Source organism: Aegilops tauschii, chromosome 4 (genome assembly GCF_002575655.3).
Source record: "Aegilops tauschii subsp. strangulata cultivar AL8/78 chromosome 4, Aet v6.0, whole genome shotgun sequence".
In the NCBI taxonomy this organism is placed as follows: Eukaryota; Viridiplantae; Streptophyta; class Magnoliopsida; order Poales; family Poaceae; genus Aegilops; species Aegilops tauschii.
Window position 1 is genome coordinate 395,747,305 of NC_053038.3, and position 19,509 is coordinate 395,766,813.

Consider the following 19,509-nt stretch of genomic DNA (forward strand, 5'->3'; position numbering starts at 1 on the left):
ACTCAGTTTCAGGCTTGTGTCTAGCTTTGGGCTTCTTCATGGGAGTGGCAACTTGCTTGTCATTCTTCTTGAAGTTCCCTTTCTTGCCCTTTTACTTGAAACTAGTGGTCTTGTCAACCATCAACACTTGATGATTTTCTTGATTTCTACCTTCGCCGATTTCAGCATCGCGAAGAGCTCGGGGAATCGTTTTCGTCATCCCTTGCATATTATAGTTCATCACAAAGTACCAGTAACTTGGTGATAGTGACTAGAGAACTCTGTCAATCACTATCTTATCTGGAAGATTAACTCCCACTTGATTCAAGTGATTGTAGTACTCAGACATTCTGAGCACATGCTCACTGGTTGAGCTATTCTCCTCCATCTTGTAGGCAAAATGCTTGTCAAAGGTCTCATACCTCTCGACTCAGGCATGAGTCTGAAATACAAATTTCAGCTCTTGGAACATCTTATATGTTCTGTGGCATTCAAAACGTTTTTGAAGTCTCGGTACTAAGCCGTAAAGCATGGTGCACTAAACTATCAAGTAGTCATCATACGGAGCTTTGCCAAACGTTCATAACGTCTGCATCCGCTCTTGCAATAGGTCCGTCACCTAGCGGTGCATCAAGGACATAATTCTTCTCTGCATCATTGAGGATAATCCTCAGATCATGGACCTAGTCCGCATCATTGCTACTATCATCTTTCAACTTATTTTTCTCTAGGAACATATCAAAAAATAAACGGGGAAGCTATACGCGAGCTTATTGATCTACAACATAGATATGCAAATACTATCAGGACTAAGTTCATGATAAATTAAAGTTCAATTAATCATATTACTTAAAACTCCCACTTAGATAGACATCCCTCTAGTCATCCAAGTGATCACGTGATCCATATCAACTAAACCATGTCCGATCATCACGTGAGATGGAGTAGTTTTCAATGGTGAACATCACTATGTTGATCATATGTACTATATGATTCACGCTCGACCTTTCGGTCTCAGCGTTCCGAGGCCATATCTGCATATGCTAGGCTCGTCAAGTTTAACCCGAGTATTCTGCGTGTGCAAAACTGGCTTGCACCCGTTGTATGTGAACGTAGAGATTATCACACCCGATCATCACATGGTGTCTCAGCACGACAAACTGTAGCAACGGTGCATACTCAGGGAGAACACTTGTACCTTGAAATTTAGTGAGAGATCATCTTATAATGCTGCCACCGTACTAAGCAAAATAAGATGCATAAAGGATAAACATCACATGCAATCAAATAAGTGATATGATATGGCCATCATCATCTTGTGCCTTTGATCTCCATCTCCAAAGCACCGTCATGATCACCATCGTCACCGGCTTGACACCTTGATCTCCATCGTAGCATCGTTGTCATCTCGCCAACTATTGCTTCAACGACTATCGCTACCGCTTAGTGATAAAGTAAAGCAATTACATGGCGATTGCATTTCGTACAATAAAGCGACAACCATATGGCTCCTGCCAGTTGCCGATAACTGTTACAAAACATTATCATCTCATACAACAATTTATATATCATCACGTCTTGACCATATCACATCACAGCAAGCCCTGCAAAAACAAGTTAGATGTCCTCTACTTTGTTATTGTAAGTTTTACATGGCTGCTACGGGCTTCTAGCAAGAACCGTTCTTACCTACGCATCAAAACCACAACGATTTTTCGTCAAGTGTGTTGTTTTAACCTTTAACAAGGACCGGGCGTAGTCAAACTCGATTCAACTAAAGCTGGAGAAACAGACACCCACTAGCCACCTGTGTGCGAAGCACGTCGGTAGAACGAGTCTCATGAACGCGGTCATGTAATGTCGGTCTGGGCCGCTTCATCCAACAATACCGCCGAATCAAAGTAAGACATGCTGGTAAGCAGTATGACTATTATCGCCCACAACTCATTGTGTTCTACTCGTGCATATAACATCTACGCATAGACCTGGCTCTGATACCACTGTTGGGGAACGTAGTATTTCAAAAAAAAATTGCCTACGATCACGCAAGATCTATCTAGGAGAAGCATAGCAATTAGCGGGGAGAGTGTGTCCACATACCCTCGTAGACCGAAAGCGGAAGCGTTTAGTAACGCGGTTGATGTAGTTGAATGTCTTTGCGATCCAACCGATCCAAGTACCGAACGTACGACACCTCCACGATCTGCACACGTTCAGCTCGGTGACGTCCCTTGAACTGTTGATCCAGTTGAGGCCGAGGGAGATTTTCATCAGCACGACGGCGTGGTGACGGTGATGATGAAGTTACCGGCGCAGGGCTTCGCCTAAGCACTACGACGATATGACCGAGGTGAGTAACTATGGAGGGGGTACCGCACACGGCTAAAAGATCAACTTGTGTGTCTTTGGCGTGCCCCCTGCCTCTGTATATAAAGGAGGGAGAGGGAGAGGCAGCCGGCCCTAGGGGGGCGCCAAGGTGTGGAGTCCTACTAGGACTCCCTACTCCTAGTAGGATTCCACCTCCCACACGGAGTAGGAAAGGGGGAAGGGAGAAGGAGAAGGAAAAGGGGGCCCGACCCCCTTCTCCTAGTCCTAATCGGCCTCCTGCCAAAGGGGGGCGCACCAGCCCCTTGTGGGCTGGTGTGCTTTCCTCTTATGTCCCATAAGGCCCATAACTTCTCCCGGGGGGTTCCGGTAACCTCCCGGTACTCCGGAAAAATGCCTGAACCACTCGGAACCATTCCGATGTCCAAATGCAACCATCCAATATATGAATATTTACCTCTCGACCATTTCGAGACTCCTTGTCATGTCCGTGATCTCAGCCGGGACTCTGAACAAGCTTCGGTCATCAAATCACATAACTCATAATACAAATCGTCATCGAACGTTAAGCGTGCGCACCCTACGGGTTCAAGAACTATGTAGACATGACCGAGACACATCTTCGGTCAATAACCAATAGCAGAACCTGGATGCTCAAATTGGCTCCTACATATTGTACGAAGATCTTTATCGGTCAAACTGCATAACAACATACATTGTTCCCTTTGTCATCGGTATGTTACTTGCCCGAGATTCGATCGTCGGTATCATCATACCTAGTCCAATCTCGTTACCGGCAAGTCTATTTACTCGTTCTGTAATGCATCATCCTGCAACTAACTCACTAGTCACATTGCTTGCAAGGCTTATAGTGATGTGCATTACCGAGAGGGCCCGAAGATACCTCTTCGATACACGGAGTGGCAAATCTTAATCTCGATCTATGCCAACCCAACAAACACCTTCGGAGACACCTGTAGAGCATCTTTATAATCACCCAGTTACGTTGTGATGTTTGATAGCACACAAGGTGTTCCTCCGGTATTCGGGAGTTGCATAATCTCATAGTCAGAGGAACATGTATAAGTGATGAAGAAAGCAATAGCAATAAAACTCAACGATCATAATGCTAAGCTAACGGATGGGTCTTGTCCATCACATCATTCTCTAATGATGTGATCTCGTTCATCAAATGACAACACATGTCTATGGTCAGGAAACAGAACCATCTTTGATTAACGAGCTAGTCAAGTAGAGGCATACTTGGGACACTTTGTTTTGTCTATGTATTCACACATGTCCTAAGTTTCCGGTTAATACAATTGTAGCATGAATAATAAACATTAATCATGATATAAGGAAATATAAATAACAACTTTATTATTGCCTCTAGGGCATATTTCCTTCAGTGAGGAGATTATGGTGGCCCTAGTGGCTTCTTGGGGAGCATTCTGCCTCCACACCTCTCCAGACGGAGATTAGCATCCGCAAGGGTGTGAACTTCGGGATACATCGTCGTCTCTGCATACCTCGGTTATCTCTTACCCGAGCCCTTTACTTACGCACTTTACTTTGTGATAGCCATAGTGTTTCATGTTATATATCTTGCTACCACTTAGTTGTTTATCTTGCTTAGCATAAGTTGTTGGTGCACATAGGTGAGCCAAGTCAATTTAGGTTTTGTGCTTGACAAATTAAACGCTAATTTTATTCCGTATTTGTTCCAGCCTAAACCGTAATTATTTTAAAGCGCTTATTCAACCCCCTCCCCCCTCTAGGCGACATCCATGATCTTTCTCCATCAATCTAATGTCTATTACATTATGGATCTCATCCAATTCTCACCCATCACATGTACATGCAGTGCATTACTTAGACATGGTTAGGAATGTTGGAGAAGGGGATGTAGTCGATGGTGAAGTTTTCCCCTCTCCAACAACTAGGGCCTCCAGCGGCCCTCCGGGAAGATGAACAATGGTGATAACAATCAAGAGAAAATCATCGATAAATACAAGGGATGTTTTCAGGTGAATATATAGTCATGGGTCTCCAAGAGAAAGCAAAGGGTGGCCAAGTGGGCCCAAATCTCCTCTGTAGACACCCTAGGGCTTCAGGCAGCTAGGGTGGGCGTGTAGGAGCTCTAGGCACCTCCTGGGCCCATGGGTCCATGTGGTGCACATATGCCTGTACTATTTTTTATCTTGTTTGTCCCCAATAGTTTTTTGCACAAATAGACCACAAGGAGTGAAAGTTGTGATCCTCTTATGTGTGTATGACACTAGGTAGTCAATAGTTCTTAACTCTATTGTCGACAAGCAGAAGGAAGAAAATATGAAAACAATTTCTATCCTCGTATTCATGATTAAATAACATAAAACTACCAGTTTATAGGTTAGGGTTCCAAAAAATCTACCACTTATTAATTCTTCGTTGTACCTACCACAAAAGTGGCTTTCCATTTCAAAAATACCCCGATTACCAGTTAGATTCAATTAAGTGTTGACCTGACAGGTCAAACCCACTCGTCAGGGTTGACCTCGCAAAAAAATGCCATGCAGACCCACCCAAGAAGCATCAGGTGGAGAGGAGGAGGATAGAACGGAGCGCAAGCAGGTAGCCATGGAGGTGGAGGCCATCATGGGCATGGCAGAGCAGAGGTGGGATAAGAGCTGAGCTGTCTGGATGAGAGAGGGGGGGAGGGTTAATCTCCTTCTTCTGTTTATTAATGGTCTAGGTTGGGAGCTACCATGGTCGCTGCCGCCGCTCTTCGTCTTGGGGCGCGGGGGGTCAACGGAGATGCATGGGAGGTGTTTATCATAATGCCTAATAGAGGGACGAAAGAGAAGGAAGAAGTGAGGGTCAATGTGCCTGCATGGCACTTTTGTCAGCTCAACTCTGACGAGTGGTTCCGACCTATCATAATCACGTTTAACTTTAACTGAATTGGTCGATTTTTTCTTTTTGCAAGCCATTTTTGTGGTAGGTATCAACGAAGAATTAAAAAGTGGTAGATTTTTGGAACTCTAACCTATAGACTCGTAGTTTTATGATTTTGAGGGGGTAGTTTTATGCTATTTAACTAGTATTCATACTATGGAACAAATATATAGAGAGTCAAAAAAGAGATCAGTCCCCCGCAAAAAATAGATCAATCGTGCAAGCAGAGGCAAATTGGCTGCTCATGTTCTTTGCTGCAAAGATTTCTTTTCATGAAGCTGGCACTATATCTAGTACCCCTCCGTCCCGGACGAAAGGAGTAGTACACACACTAGCTTCACACCATAGTGTGGATAAGATAGAGAGAGAGAGGGAGGGAGAGAGAGATAGAGATAGATAAATAGAGAGAGAGTTAATCTCCTTCCTCTGCTTATTAGGTGTCCAGGTCGGGAGCTGCCGAGGTCGCCGCCACTGCTCTTTCGCTTGGGTCGCATGGGGTTAATGGAGATGCATGGGAGGTGCTTATCGTAATGCCCAACAGAGGAAGGTGAGAGAGAAGGAAGAGGAGAGGGTCAATGTGCCCGCGTGGCATCTTTTTGTCGGGGTCAGCTTTCACGAGTGGGTGTGACCTACCATAATCTATGCATAATAATAAAAGGGTTATTGCATCTGGCGGTACGTCACCGAAATTACCTCAAAGTTGCAAAATATTACCACTGATGCCACCTATAAGTGATAAAAAAACGTTTCGCACAAGGGAATCCCCGCCTGGGCTGGCCCATGGAGTAGATACCTTCTATACCGCGCTCTGCACGCTGGAAGAAGACACAACACACCTGTTTGGGCCGGCCCATGTCCGGACGGCTGGTTTTTGAAATTTTGTTTTTTATTTTTCATTTTCCTTTTCCGTCTTATTTTTTCTACTTAAAATAATTTGAGACTTCAAAAAAGTTCCGAATATTAAAAAATGGGAATCTTGAAATAAAATGTTTAATAACTGATAAATGTTTGTTGATTCGGAAAATGTTCGTGATTTTTAAAAAATGTTCACACATCAAAAAATGATCACAATTGTGAAAACAAAATGTTTGGGAAATCAAAAATATTCATGATTTTTTGAAACAATGTATTAAAAAATGTTACTAAAATTGACCAAAATTTCGTCAATTCCAAAAAGTTCATGAATTGAAAAATATCCTGAAAATTCAAAAATTGTGCATGACTTACAAAATAGTTTATTGTTTCAAAAAATGTTCACTGATTCAAAAAATGATCATGCATTTCAAAAAATTGTTCATTAAATCAAAAACAATGTTCATGAATTTCCAAAATTGTTGCACCAAATAATTTCCAAAAAAGTGTTCGTCGATTCTAGAAATGTTCGCCTATTCAAGAAAAATATTTTAGAAAATGTTCACAATTTTTTTAAAATGTTTGCAAATAGTATAAAATGTTCATGAATTCAAAATATGTTCATGATTTTAGAAAATGTTGGAAAATATGTAAAAAGATCACAAATTTGGAAAATGTTAGGTATGTTGACTAGTTTTAAGAAATGTTCATAAGTTTCAAAAATTGTTCACTATTTCGCGAAAATGGGATTGAGAGTGTGACGCCCGGATAATTAAGCTACAGTAATCCCAAGTTAATAGTGTCATGTCATCACATTGCTGTTGCTAATCCTCACTTGATCCAAATCACTGTTCAAACTCAAATTCAAATTTAAAGTCAAAAATTAAAATTTGTCAAACATGAAAACTAAAATGTTCAAAGTGTGGCAAACAATTCCCGGATATTTTTCATGTTGGAACCAACCTCTTTTGGATTCTCAAAGTGCCCCTAAAGTTATTTAGTGGTCCAGCAGCATTTAAAATTGGCCTTTCTAATTTCTAAAATTGCTTAGACAACTTCTTTTGGCCTCAAACTTTTTGTGACTCCTAGAATTAACGTGCTTGATTATGAGGTAAGTCTCATATCTATCAAAGCTTGTTTAGATTTTTAGTTTAATAGAAAACTCTGGCAAAAATGTAAACACAAAATAAATGCAGAAGAGCCCCCCTCGGCCAACTAAGCCAACAGGCCCAGCTGGCCACCCACGTGGCCCAACCGGCCCACCCCTGCTACCCCCTGGCCTATTAGGCCACCCCCACTCCCCGAACCCTAACCCCTCCCGATCCCCACTCCCCCCACTCGCTCCCCCGCACGCCTCTCTCCCCTTCCCTCGTCTGGATCGGGGCAGAGGGCCCCGAACCCTTCGCCACTCCGCCACCGTCCAGCGCCTCCGGCCACCCCTCGTTGACGCCCGCCTCTCCATCTCCTCCCGCATGGCGTCCGCCCCCACCTCGACCCGAGCTAGATCGGGATCGACCCCACTGTGCCCCGACGACCGCGCCCCGCCGCCTGGCGCTACTCGACGCCATCTTCCACGTCGCCTCACCGCCGACCCCGCCGCCGCGCGGAGCCCTCCTCACCGGACCGCCCCTACACCCCCTCGAGCTCGCACGCGACACCCCTCGTGAGCCCCGTCTGCACTCCTCTCTCCCCGTCGCCGGATCCGGCCCGCGCCCACGCTCACGACGCCCCAGCCTCCCCGTCGCACTCCCACCTTCGCCCGCGCACCGGCTACGCCCCGTGCGTGCGCCCGCGCTCGCCGCGATGCTGCCTGCTGCTTCCGCCACGGGCCGCCGCTGCCGCGCGCGAGCCCCGCCCCGTGCTCCGCTACGCCTCGCTCGCCCTGGCGCTCACCGCCGCCCCGCGCCGCTCCTCCCTCACCGGCCCACGAGCCTCGCCGAGGCCACGGCCTCGCCCCGCCGCGCCGGGCTACGGCCACTGCCGGCGCCCCTTGTTGCCCCGTTCGGGTGCACGGGCGCCCACGCCCACACCCCGCGCCCGTTAACCCTGTTGGCCCCATGGGCCTATGACAGATGGGGCCCATGCCCAGTAGTTAAAAAAAGAGAGGAGAAAACAAAATTAAAATTAGTTAAAATTAATTAATTAATTAATTAATCCTGTTAATTAACCTAATTAACTGTTTAACTAATTAGACTGTTAATCGGTCTATGACAGAATGGACCCATGCGTCAGTTTGACCAAGTCAACTGACTGTTGACTGCTGACATCACCTTGATGTCATGCTGGCATCATAATGGCTTTTCCTAATTAATATAATTCTGTTAATTCTCAAAATGTTTTAAAACTTTGAAAATTAATATAAAATAATCCGTAGCCCGGATGAAAATACTTTGTACATGAAAGTTGCTCAGAACGACGAGACAAATCCGAATACGTGATCCATTCGTCTGCCACATGCCCCTAACTACCTGAACATGCAACTTTCCCCCTCCGTTTCATCTGTCCGAAAATACTAAACCTGGGGAAACATTCCTGGATGTTATCCCCCTTCGCCGGTAACGTGTAGCACCGCATTAGAACACGTCTGTTGTCCTATTATGCTCTATATGCTTGTATTTACTGTTTCTTCCGCCTCTTCTCTCCGGTAGACCCCGGGACTGCCGCTGATGCCGCTGTGATCGACTACGTCGACGACGACCCCTTCTTCTTGTCTGAGCAAGCAGGCAAGCCCCCCCTTTGATCATCCCGATATCGCCCATTCCATTCTCTCATGCTTGCATTAGATTTTGCTACTGTATTTGATTGCTCCTATTCTGATGCATAGCCTGCTTTTGTACCTGCTATTGTTACCTACTTGCTTCTCCTAAACTGCTTAGTATAGGTTGGTTAGTGATCCATCAGTGACCCCCACTTGTCCTTGTTGCCCCTGCTTCATCATCGATGACTCGATCTACGTGATCGACGACCAGAGCCCGACACCTCACATCACATCACGCCCCTTTTGTTGCTCGACTTTGCAGAGCTACTATCGAGTGCCGAGGGTGATCCCTCATAACGCACTCCTAATGATAATTCTGTAGTGTAGCTATTCGGTCGTGGTCATCGAGGGTGATTTCCTCTTTCACCATTCCCGATACGGCTCTGTCGTTCAACACCTCAAGTGTGAACCTCGAGGGTGGTCCCTCTTACGTTCACCTTGATGATTACACTGAGTGGAATCCTCCGAGGGTGATTCCTTGGGTTTTCCCCTTGATGTCTGGACACACGGTTACCTTGACTTTACCTGAGACCCTTGGGAAAGTCGGGCGAGCCCGGAGAGCACCCGCAAGATGGTTACGAGGCACGGCCGGGAAGTCAGGCAGCCCTCGAGTGGGCTGGGCTTGCCCTTGCCGTATTTCCTCGAGACGGGGCGACGGCGTCACATTATCGTGAGTCTCTGCTCGTCTCCGCAAGCTAATAATACACTATGGTTTGGGTATTTGTTCTGAGTTGGCCTCTGGCCTTTACGCACTAACCACCACGCGAGAATAGTTATGGGCCTCGACGACGTAGTATCAGCCGAAGCTTTGTCAGACGTCCAGTTCAGCATTGCGGCACGGTCGGATCATGCTGGCCATCCGAGGCGGTGCTGGTATTCACTCTGCGCACAACGACCCAGAGTGCAACGGGCGATGGGCCCAGACCCCGGAGTGCTTAGGATGTAGACCGGCGGGGACCTCTTTGCTGAGCCTAGGTAGGGCTACGACGTGTTGATTTTCCGAGGCCGGGCATTGACCCAGAAAAGTGTGTCCGGCCAGAGTAATCAAGCGTGTTGGAAAACGTGGTGCACCCCTGCAGGGAAGATTATCTATTAATAGCCGTGTCCACGGTAACGGACGTTCGGACTTATATCCTGATCTTTTACAACTAGAAATGGATACTTGGATATGTGGCTCCGGGATTGTTTTCTCGCAGGGAGTCGAGGAAGGATCTCTGGGCATTATTGCTACAACATGCTTGATAATTAAACTGCTATTCTTTACTCTTCTACATGCTGCAAGATGCTTGGAGCTGCTTGAAGATGCTAGTCTTTGATAGGCTAGGCCTTCCCCTCTATTCTGGCATTCTGCAGTTCAGTCCACAGATACAGCTCTTCCATTTAATACCAATGCATGCTTAGCATAGATCTGATGCTTGCGAGTACTTTGGATGAGTACTCACGGTTGCTTTGCTACCCCTTTCCCCCCTTCCTTCTTCTTTCCGGTTGATGCAACCAGATGGTGGATCCCTGGAGCCAGAAGCCACCGCTGACGGATACTACTACGTGGAGACCGCCGACGACCAGGAGTAGTTAGGAGGTCCCAGGCAGGAGGCCTTGCCTCTTCGATCGTTGATGTTTGTGTTTGCCTTCTTAAGACATCCTTGTCTAACTTATGTCTGTACTCAGATATTGTTGCTTCCGCTGACTCTTGTGTATCGAGCTTGTATTCGAGCCCTCGAGGCCCCTGGCTTGTAATATGAAGCTTGTATTATTTTGATTTGTGTCTAGAGTTGTGTTGTGATATCTTCCGGTGAGTCCCTGATCTTGATCGTACACATTTGCGTGCATGATTAGTGTACGGTTGAATCGAGGGCGTCACAGACAGTGTATCTCGGTGATGCAACAAATTATGGTCATGGCCATTGGAGATTCTGATTTTTTTTCTCCCGTTACATCGCACAGCCGTTTTGCTAGTCATGCTTAAATTTAACCAAACCGGTCAAAATTTTCTTTTTGCAATGAAAAGCCATTTTGTGGTAGGTATCAACAAAGAATTAAAAAGTGGTAGATTTTTAGAACTCTAACTTATAAACCAATAGTTTTATGCTATTTACTCTAGTATTCATTTTTTTATAAAATATTTACTCTAGTATTCATACTATGGAACAAATATATACAAAGCCCGATAGCTATGTTACTTCAATTGATCATTCATGCTCCACCCGCAAAAAAAAAGATCAGTCATGCAAGCAGAGGCAAATGGGAGCGGCTACAGGTCAGTTAACTGACCCAAAATAGGTGTCACTCGAATGGCACACACGACTTTGTTCTGCACAAAAGAGGCAACTGCTCCACGTGCGCTTCTGCTTGCCTGCCTCTGGTAAAAGCCTACCGCAGAATGCATGTCCAGGTCGAGGCAGCAGCATGCTGCATGCAAGGGTACCCAGAATACAAAATGCAGAAGCACCCAAGGCAGTAGCTACAACATGAAAAGCAAGCAATTCTCCGGTAAAAACCAGGTAATGATAAAATTTGCACGCAATTTACACCAAAATTATGCTATGTTATAATATGCAAAAAAAAAGGTAATACCGTTAAAGAAAGAAAATGAAATAAAATAAAATAAAAATGAAAACAAAATAATGATTTTTTCTAGGGAAGAATAAAACCCTTTAAGAAGAAAGATAATAAAAATCAAAAACAAAATAATGAAATTTTCTAGGGAAGATAAACCCTTTAAGAAGAAAGAAAGTAAAAAAACAAAATAATGAAGTTTTCTAGGGAAGAATGAAACCCTTTAAGAAGAAAGGAAATAAAAAATAAAACAAATACAAAATAATGAAGTTTTCTATGGAAGAATGAAACCCTTTAAGAAAACAAAATAAAAAAAACTAAAACTAAAACAAAATAATGAAGTTTTCTATGTAAGAATAAAACCCTTTAAGAAGAAAAAAATATAAAAACCAAAACCAAAACAAGCTAATGAGGTTTTGGGGAAATGAAACCCTTTAAGAAGAAATAAAATTAAAAAATAACTTGCACACAAGTATGCCCTGAAATTGCACTTTTCTAATATGCCAAAAATAAGCTTATACAGTGCAATTTTGCTTATATTATAATTTACACACATGGTGTATCATACTTGCCTGTATACATACTTACAAACACAAAAATAAAAATATTTTTTCTAAGAAGAAATGAATTATAGTGGCATAGGTACCACCCTTTAAGAAGAAAAGAATTCAAAAAATTAATGATACAATTTGCACACAATTTACATATAAATTGCACTTTTTTTAGTTATGTAAGAATAAACATATTATAGTGAATTTTACATAAAAACAAAAAATTTAAACAAGGAACGAATAAGTGGCATTTGTATCGTCCTTAAAAATAGGAAATGAATTAAAAACTAAACATAATAAAACAAATAAAGTTTTCTAAGAGAGAATAAATTAGCGACATTGGTATTACTCTTAAGAAGAAAGAAAGTAAAGAAAAAACTTGCACACAACTTTGCACTGAAATTGTACTTTATAATAAGCAGCAAATACATATATAATAATGCAACTTTAGCAGTCTAGTATAATTTACATACATATTGTATTGTACTTTCATGCATACATACACATAATAATAGAATGTATTGAATTAGCAAAACAATTGCACAAAACAATTAGCATTGGTATTACCCTTAAAGAATAAATAAAATAAAAAACCAAAAATTTCCACACAATTAGCATAAAACTGTACTTTTGATAATATGTAGAATAAATATATAAGACTGAAGTTTCAATACTCTGATGTAATTTGTACATGTAGTACTTGCATGTATACATTTTCATGCACTCGCACATATCCGGAAATACAAGTAAAGAGAAAAAGCTCAACTGAAAAATAAAAAATAAAAGCATACACGTGCAGAAAACAAAAGTAAACACATGAAAAAAGAGCATGCACACACCAAAATTCAACCCAAGAAGGAAATCAACTGACCCAAAATAAGTGTCAATCAAATCCAAACAGCCCAATACTACCAGCAAAATATGACAGAAAAAAGAAAAGCTACACAAATCTTAAAGCACAACCCAAGGATCAGAAAATCGATTGAGCACAAAACTAAAATTTAGCTGACTGAAATCTAGCTAAAATGGAGGCAAATTGTCTGCTCATGTTCTTTGCTGCAAAGTTTTTTTTATCATGAACCTGACACTATATCTAGTACTAGTACACACACTAGCTTCACATCAAAGAAGGAAGAGGACATTCTCAGTTAGGCTAGATAATACCAAGTTCCAGCAACATGCATGCCGCATCGCGCGCGCATCAGGTATATACACATGTACGCTGCACGGTAACCATCCGAAAGAGCTGGTTCCAGATCGACAACAGTGGATACGGGCGAAAGACAGTTATCATGCATCTAGCGGCCTATCGGAAGAAGAATGCAGGCAACAAATGACACGATCGCAAGCTAATCTGGTGGAGAGAACCTAATGGACGACAGCGGCAGGGCGCTAGATATATCGCACCCTCCCGACGCAGTTCAGCACCCTCTTCGACCGAGGGTTTGTCCGGACACTCGGGCTGATGACGAGGTGAATTTTGTTCGCCAGACCCCGCGTCAACTCCCGGCAGTACTGCACCAACATACGTACATGATCATCACATCAGAAACATGTTGTCAACGTACCGATCATGGATGAACTTAAACGAGTAATAACATGCATGTGACAGAAGGTGATTAAGCAAGCAAGCCACTCACATCGTAGCCTGTGTCGAGCAGCTTGGCGGGGACGATGTTGCCAGGGGGCGTCAGCACCAGCTCTTCAAGATCTCTTGTGCCCAGCGCAGTACAAGCCGTGAGCACGCGGGGCAGCAGGTCGACCCAGTTGAGGAAGCAGTGCTGCACGACGTAACTCCCGTTCTGGTCGAGGGAAAGGCTAGCGACCTCCTTCATGAGCTCCACCACGATATCGCGCCTGAACTCACCGTCACCGTGGCTGAGGACGCGCTGCACAAAGAAGTTGCTGCGTGGTGGCGGGGCGGGTGAGTATACTCAACGGGATCGAATCACCGGACAAGTTGACGCGAGAATGGTACGGTGTAGCCAGTTACCTGTGTTGTCCCCTGGCCATTCTTGCGGCGTTGCCCTCCAAGAGCATGAAGTTCACGAAATGCTGGCGCTCCTCGTGTCTCGCGTGCCGGTAGCATGTAAACAGGCGCGCCGACCCGGCCTGCGACTCCAGCATGCGCCAGATGGTGCGCAGGGCGTGCGTGATCAGGAACTGAAAGGAAACCAACTTGATCAATACACATGTACTATCTTACAAAATGTATCATGCGTCCATGCAATTCCATACCACTGATCCCAGTGGTTGCCGCTAGCTATCGATCGCGGCCAGGGGCTTACCTTGCTCGCCTCGTAATCCATCTCGACGAAACAGTGGGCAATCAGTTCGTTCCTTCGGTCGTGCTCCATCACGCCTTCGCCCACGAAGCGACCCATGAGCTTGTAAGTGCGGAGGAGCTGGCTGGCGCGAGAAGTCGCGCAGGAGCCCTGGCGTAAGCGGGAAGATTTGAACGAGTCAAGTTGGCTCGCTTGTAAGTCATGGGCCTTGGGGCAGGGTCGGTGTGTGTGTGGGCTTGCGATTTATAAGCAAGCGAGGACACTGTAGATCGTCAAGTTTGAATTGGAATCATTCTGAGCCTCTCGCTGTCTCTCTCTCGTCCCCTCTGTTCTTATCCCCTCCCGAGCTACTTTCCCCTTCTCCTCGCCATGGCCTCGTCTCCTTGTCTCTCTCAGTAGCTACCTCACCGCCGGCGACTTGGTCCGCTCCACGGTCGTGACAGTTTGGTATCAGAGCCGTCGCTCCTCGCCGCCGCCGCGCCGGGCTGTGAAATTTTTTCCCGTCTCGTACCCAGCAAATCCGAGGCGACGGTAGCGGATCACCCTAGGGTTCGATCTACATAAATCCTGACCTGAGGTGGGTTGATTCAGGGAAATTCACGACGACGACGACCTTCAAGCCCAACCCGCAGACGCGCTTCATCGCTGACGAGATGGAGGCGTTCCAGGAGCGGATGCTCAAGGAGTTCGCCGAGCTGCGGGCGGCCCAGAGCAAGTGGGAGGTGGTGGACGGCATCTGCGCGTAGCTCGACGCCCTTGATGCGAAGATCTCCGAGTAGTCAGCGCGGTTGGATCAGGTTCAGGTCAAGGTCGACCTCTCCTGCGACACACTGGGGCAGGTACAGCAGACGCAATTCCATGCGGTTCAGTCGGGAAGGCAGCACGCGATGGGCGAGAGCTCGTCGCCAACGGCATTAGAGGTGTCAGATGGCATACTGGGGGCTAGCCCTGGTGGCGCAAATCGTGTTCCACCGCGTCCTGTTCAGGTACCGATCAAACCCGTTGGCTTCCCTCCGCCTGTGCTACCTGTAGAAGAGGAACATGTAGCAAAGCGACCATGGATGCCTAAGATGGATTTCCCTAGGTTTGACGGGTCTGATGTGCGGATTTGGCTTGATAAATGTGAGGCGTTCTTCAGGCTGTACAATATACCTGACAGTTTCAAGGTTACGTCGGCCTCGCTGTATCTGACAGATAACGCCGCTCACTGGTACCAAGCATTTAAGTAAACAGGTGCTCTGCACACTTGGGACCAATTCTGTGCAGCGATTCTGCTGGAGTTTGATGTGAATGTGTACCGTCAGAAGATGAAGGACCTGATGATGCTCAAACAGACTGCAATTGTGGAGGAGTACAAGCAGCAGTTCTTACAGTTGGTGTATACAGTCAAGTTATATGAGCCAACTATCAGTGATACATTCCTTGTTACTAGGTTTATCATGGGTCTCAAGGAGGAGCTCAGATCATCAGTGGAGTTGCAAATTCCATCAAGTGTCCAATTGACAGCTTTATATGCATCTGTTCAGGAGGGTTTACTACTGCAACAGAAATCCACCAAATCAAGTTTCATCAAGACATCATATGCTAAGCCTGAAAACAAATCGAGTATGGCTACTGGAGAACTGTGGAAAGCCAAACAGCTTAAGGAATATTGCAGAGCCAATGGGCTGTGTTATAAATGTGGGGAGAAATTTGCCCCTGGCCATATGTGCAATCAGGCTCCGACTCCTAGAGCTCAACTTAAGGCATCTGAACTAGTGGATCCCCATGAAATAATCTCAGATGTTGTACTTGATGCTTTAGTACAAGGTGATCAGCATGAGTGTGCAACCATTTCAGCTACAACATTGTCAGGTGCTGCTCATCCAAAGACAATACCGTTGAGAGCTTTAGTGGGTAACAAGGTGGTGTTGATCCTAGTGGACTCAGGCAGCACCCATACGTTCGTGGATCAGACTTTACTGAGCAAGATTTCAGTTCCAACTGAGAAACTACAACATCCAATGCAAGTCAGAGTTGCTAATGGGCATACCATTCAGTGTACTGAAATGGCACCTAAAGTAACTTGGTGGATGCAGGGGCATAGTTTCACTAATGCTATGCAGGTACTTCCTTTAGGAGGTCATGACATCATCCTGGGTATGGATTGGTTGGAACAGTGGGGTGTCATGCAATGTCACTGGGCTAACAAATGGATTCATTTTCAATATGAAGGACAGACAGTGAGATTACATGTGTACTGCCTGTCAAACACGAGGAAATTACAGAGATGTCTGCTGATCAACTGTTGAAGTGGGAAAGAGGAAATGAGGTGTGGGCTACTGCTTAAAAGAACAGAATAGTAATGGCACCTGCAACTGAAATTCCAACTGAAGTTCAGCAAGTGTTGGATAGAAACAAAGAAGTGTTTCAAGAACCTACTAGTTTACCACCTCATAGAGTGTTTGATCACACTATCAACTTACTACCAAACACTGTGCCTGTAAACTGCAGGCCCTACAGATACTCTCCTCTACAGAAATATGAGATTGAAAGACAGGTGAAGGAGATGTTGGACAGTGGTCTGATCACACCCAGTATGAGTCCTTTTGCTGCTCCTGTGCTGTTGGTCAAGAAAAAGGATGGCACTTGGAGGTTTTGTGTGGATTACAGGAGACTGAATGCTGTAACAGTAAAAAACAAATTTCCTATGTGAGTCATAGATGAAATTCTGGATGAGTTAGGAGGTGCTAAGTGGTTTTCTAAGCTAGACCTGAGAGCTGGATATCATCAGATCAGGATGAAAGAAGAAGATGAATTTAAAACAGCATTTAAAACACACCATGGGCAATTTCAGTTCAGAGTTATGCCATTTGGACTAGCTACAGCTCCTGGTACTTTCCAGTGTGTCATGAACTTCATATTTGCTGGAGCAAACAGGAAATTTGTGCTAGTATTTATGGATGATATCCTAGTGTTCAGTTTTACACTGGAGGAACATCTAGAACATCTTCAATCAGTGTTTGATATACTCAAAGAACATCTGTTGTTTGTCAAAGAAAGCAAATGTGCTTTTGCCCAGCAGTCATTGGAATATTTGGGCCACATAATCTCTGACAAAGGAGTAGCTACAGATCCTGCTAAAACTGAAGCAATGCTACAGTGGCCTGTCCCTACAAACGTGACTGAGCTCAGAGGATTTTTGGGGCTCACTGGCTATTACAGGAAATTTGTCAGGAACTATAGTTTATTGGCAAAACCTCTGACAGCCCTTTTGAAGAAGCAAGCCTTTGCATGGTCTGATACAGCTCAGCAAGCTTTTCAACTCCTCAAACAAGCTATGAGTGACACACCAGTGCTAGCTCTGCCCAGCTTTGAGAAAACATTTACTGTGGAAACAGATGCATGTAACACAAGGGTGGGAGCAGTGTTATCTCAGGAAGGGCATCCTGTGGCATATTATAGCAAGGCTTTGGGAGTGACCAGTCAGAAGAAATCCATTTATGAGAAGGAATTTTTAGCAATTATGATGGCAATTGACAGGTGGATATCTTACTTGGTGAGAGCACCTTTTGTAATAAAAACAGACCATCAAAGTTTATGTCATCTGGGAGATCAAAACCTAACATCTGATCTTCAGAGAAAGGCCATGACTAAACTGGTGGGTCTACAATTCTCTATTCAGTACAGGAAAGGAGTGGAAAATACTGCTGCTGATGCATTGTCCAGAGTGGCACATCTGTTTGCTACTCAAAGTGTGTCAACAAGCAAACCTGTGTGGGTACAAGAAGTTCTAAACTCATATGATGTAGACCAGTGGCCACCTCCATGTTGCAGAAGCTTGCTGTAGATCCCAATGCTTGTCCTGGGTTTACTTTGCAGGAAGGTTTGTTGAAACAAGATCACAAGATCTGGGTGGGAGCTAACACTGGGCTACAAACTAAACTCCTTCAGGCTTTCCATTCCACTCCTGTGGGTAGTCACTCTGGAATTTTGCCCACATATCATAGAGTTAAGCAGCTGTTCAGTTGGTCAAACATGAAAGCTGATGTGGAAAATTTTGTTAAACAGTGTGGCATTTGTCAGCAAGCAAAGCATGAGTTATGCAAAGTACCAGGACTGCTGCAACCTTTGCCAGTGCCTGATAGTCCATGGCAGTCTATAATTATGGATTTTGTGGAAGGTCTTCCAAAATCTGATGGGTTCTCTGCTATTCTTGTGGTGGTAGATCGTTTCACAAAAGTGGGGCATTTTATTCCTTTGAAGCATCCGTTTACTGCAGCCTCTGTTGCAAAGGTGTTTCTGAACAATATAGTTAAATTACATGGTCTGCCGCTGACTATTGTGTCTGACAGAGACAAAATATTCACTAGTGCTTTCTGGAAGGAGCTCTTCAAAGTATGGGGCACTAAGCTGCAAATGAGCACAGCATATCACCCACAGGCAGATGGGCAAACAGAACGAGTAAATCAATGTCTGGAGATGTATTTGAGATGTGCAGTACATGAATTTCCAACAAAATGGGCAGTCTGGCTTCCTCAGGCAGAATTTTGGTACAATACTGCATACCATTCTTCCCTGGGGTGTACACCTTACAAAGCTCTGTATGGCTATGCTCTTAATATGGGACAGTTGAGTGGACATCCAACTTCTCTCAATCTTGATGTTAATACATGGCTGGCCACTCACACTCAACATACAGCAGCACTCAAAGAACACTTGGCCAGAGCTCAGTGCAAATATAAGCACTATGCTGACAAGAAACGCTCGGAAAGGGAGTTTTCCACTGGCGAAATGGTGTACTTGAGGTTACAGCCCTACGCTCAGTCCACAGTAGTGAATCGTCCTTGTCGCAAACTTCCACTGAAGTATTTTGGGCCTTATAAGATTATGGAGAAGATTGGAGCAGCAACTTATCGTTTGGAATTACCACGAGGCAGTCAGATCCACCCAGTTTTCCATGTATCATAATTGAAGAACCATATACCTGATCATACACCAGTGTTTGCATCGTTGCCAGTTCCGATCGATCTTTCTGCTCCTGGGGTTTTACCTGAAGAAATTCTCGATCGCCGACTGGTCAAAAAGGGGAACACCTCTCAGTTGCAAGTGCTGATTAAGTGGGCAACGATACCTGCAACTTCGGCCACCTGGGAGGACTATGATGTGTTGAAACAACGGTTTCTAGACGCACCAGCATGGGGGCACGCTGGTTCTTCAGGGGCGGGTACTGTAAGTGCGGAGGCGATGGCACTAGGTTCAGGAAGAGCTGGCTGGCGCGAGAAGT

At 44.9% G+C, this 19,509-nt stretch overlaps 2 long non-coding RNA genes across 2 annotated transcripts; one reads left to right on the forward strand and one right to left on the reverse strand.

The window, feature by feature from the left end:
* The first annotated feature begins 7,429 nt into the window (after positions 1-7,429).
* LOC141021343 (uncharacterized) lies at positions 7,430-10,636 on the forward strand. Its single transcript, XR_012182296.1, has 3 exons — positions 7,430-7,756; positions 8,742-8,816; positions 10,350-10,636. It is a non-coding gene; the product is annotated as an uncharacterized lncRNA (long non-coding RNA).
* A 1,041-nt stretch (positions 10,637-11,677) lies between these two features.
* LOC120963043 (uncharacterized) lies at positions 11,678-13,917 on the reverse strand. The gene is made up of 2 exons (XR_012182297.1): positions 13,599-13,917; positions 11,678-13,473 (listed from the first exon to the last, which is right to left on the reverse strand). It is a non-coding gene; the product is annotated as an uncharacterized lncRNA (long non-coding RNA).
* Positions 13,918-19,509: the final 5,592 nt, after the last annotated feature.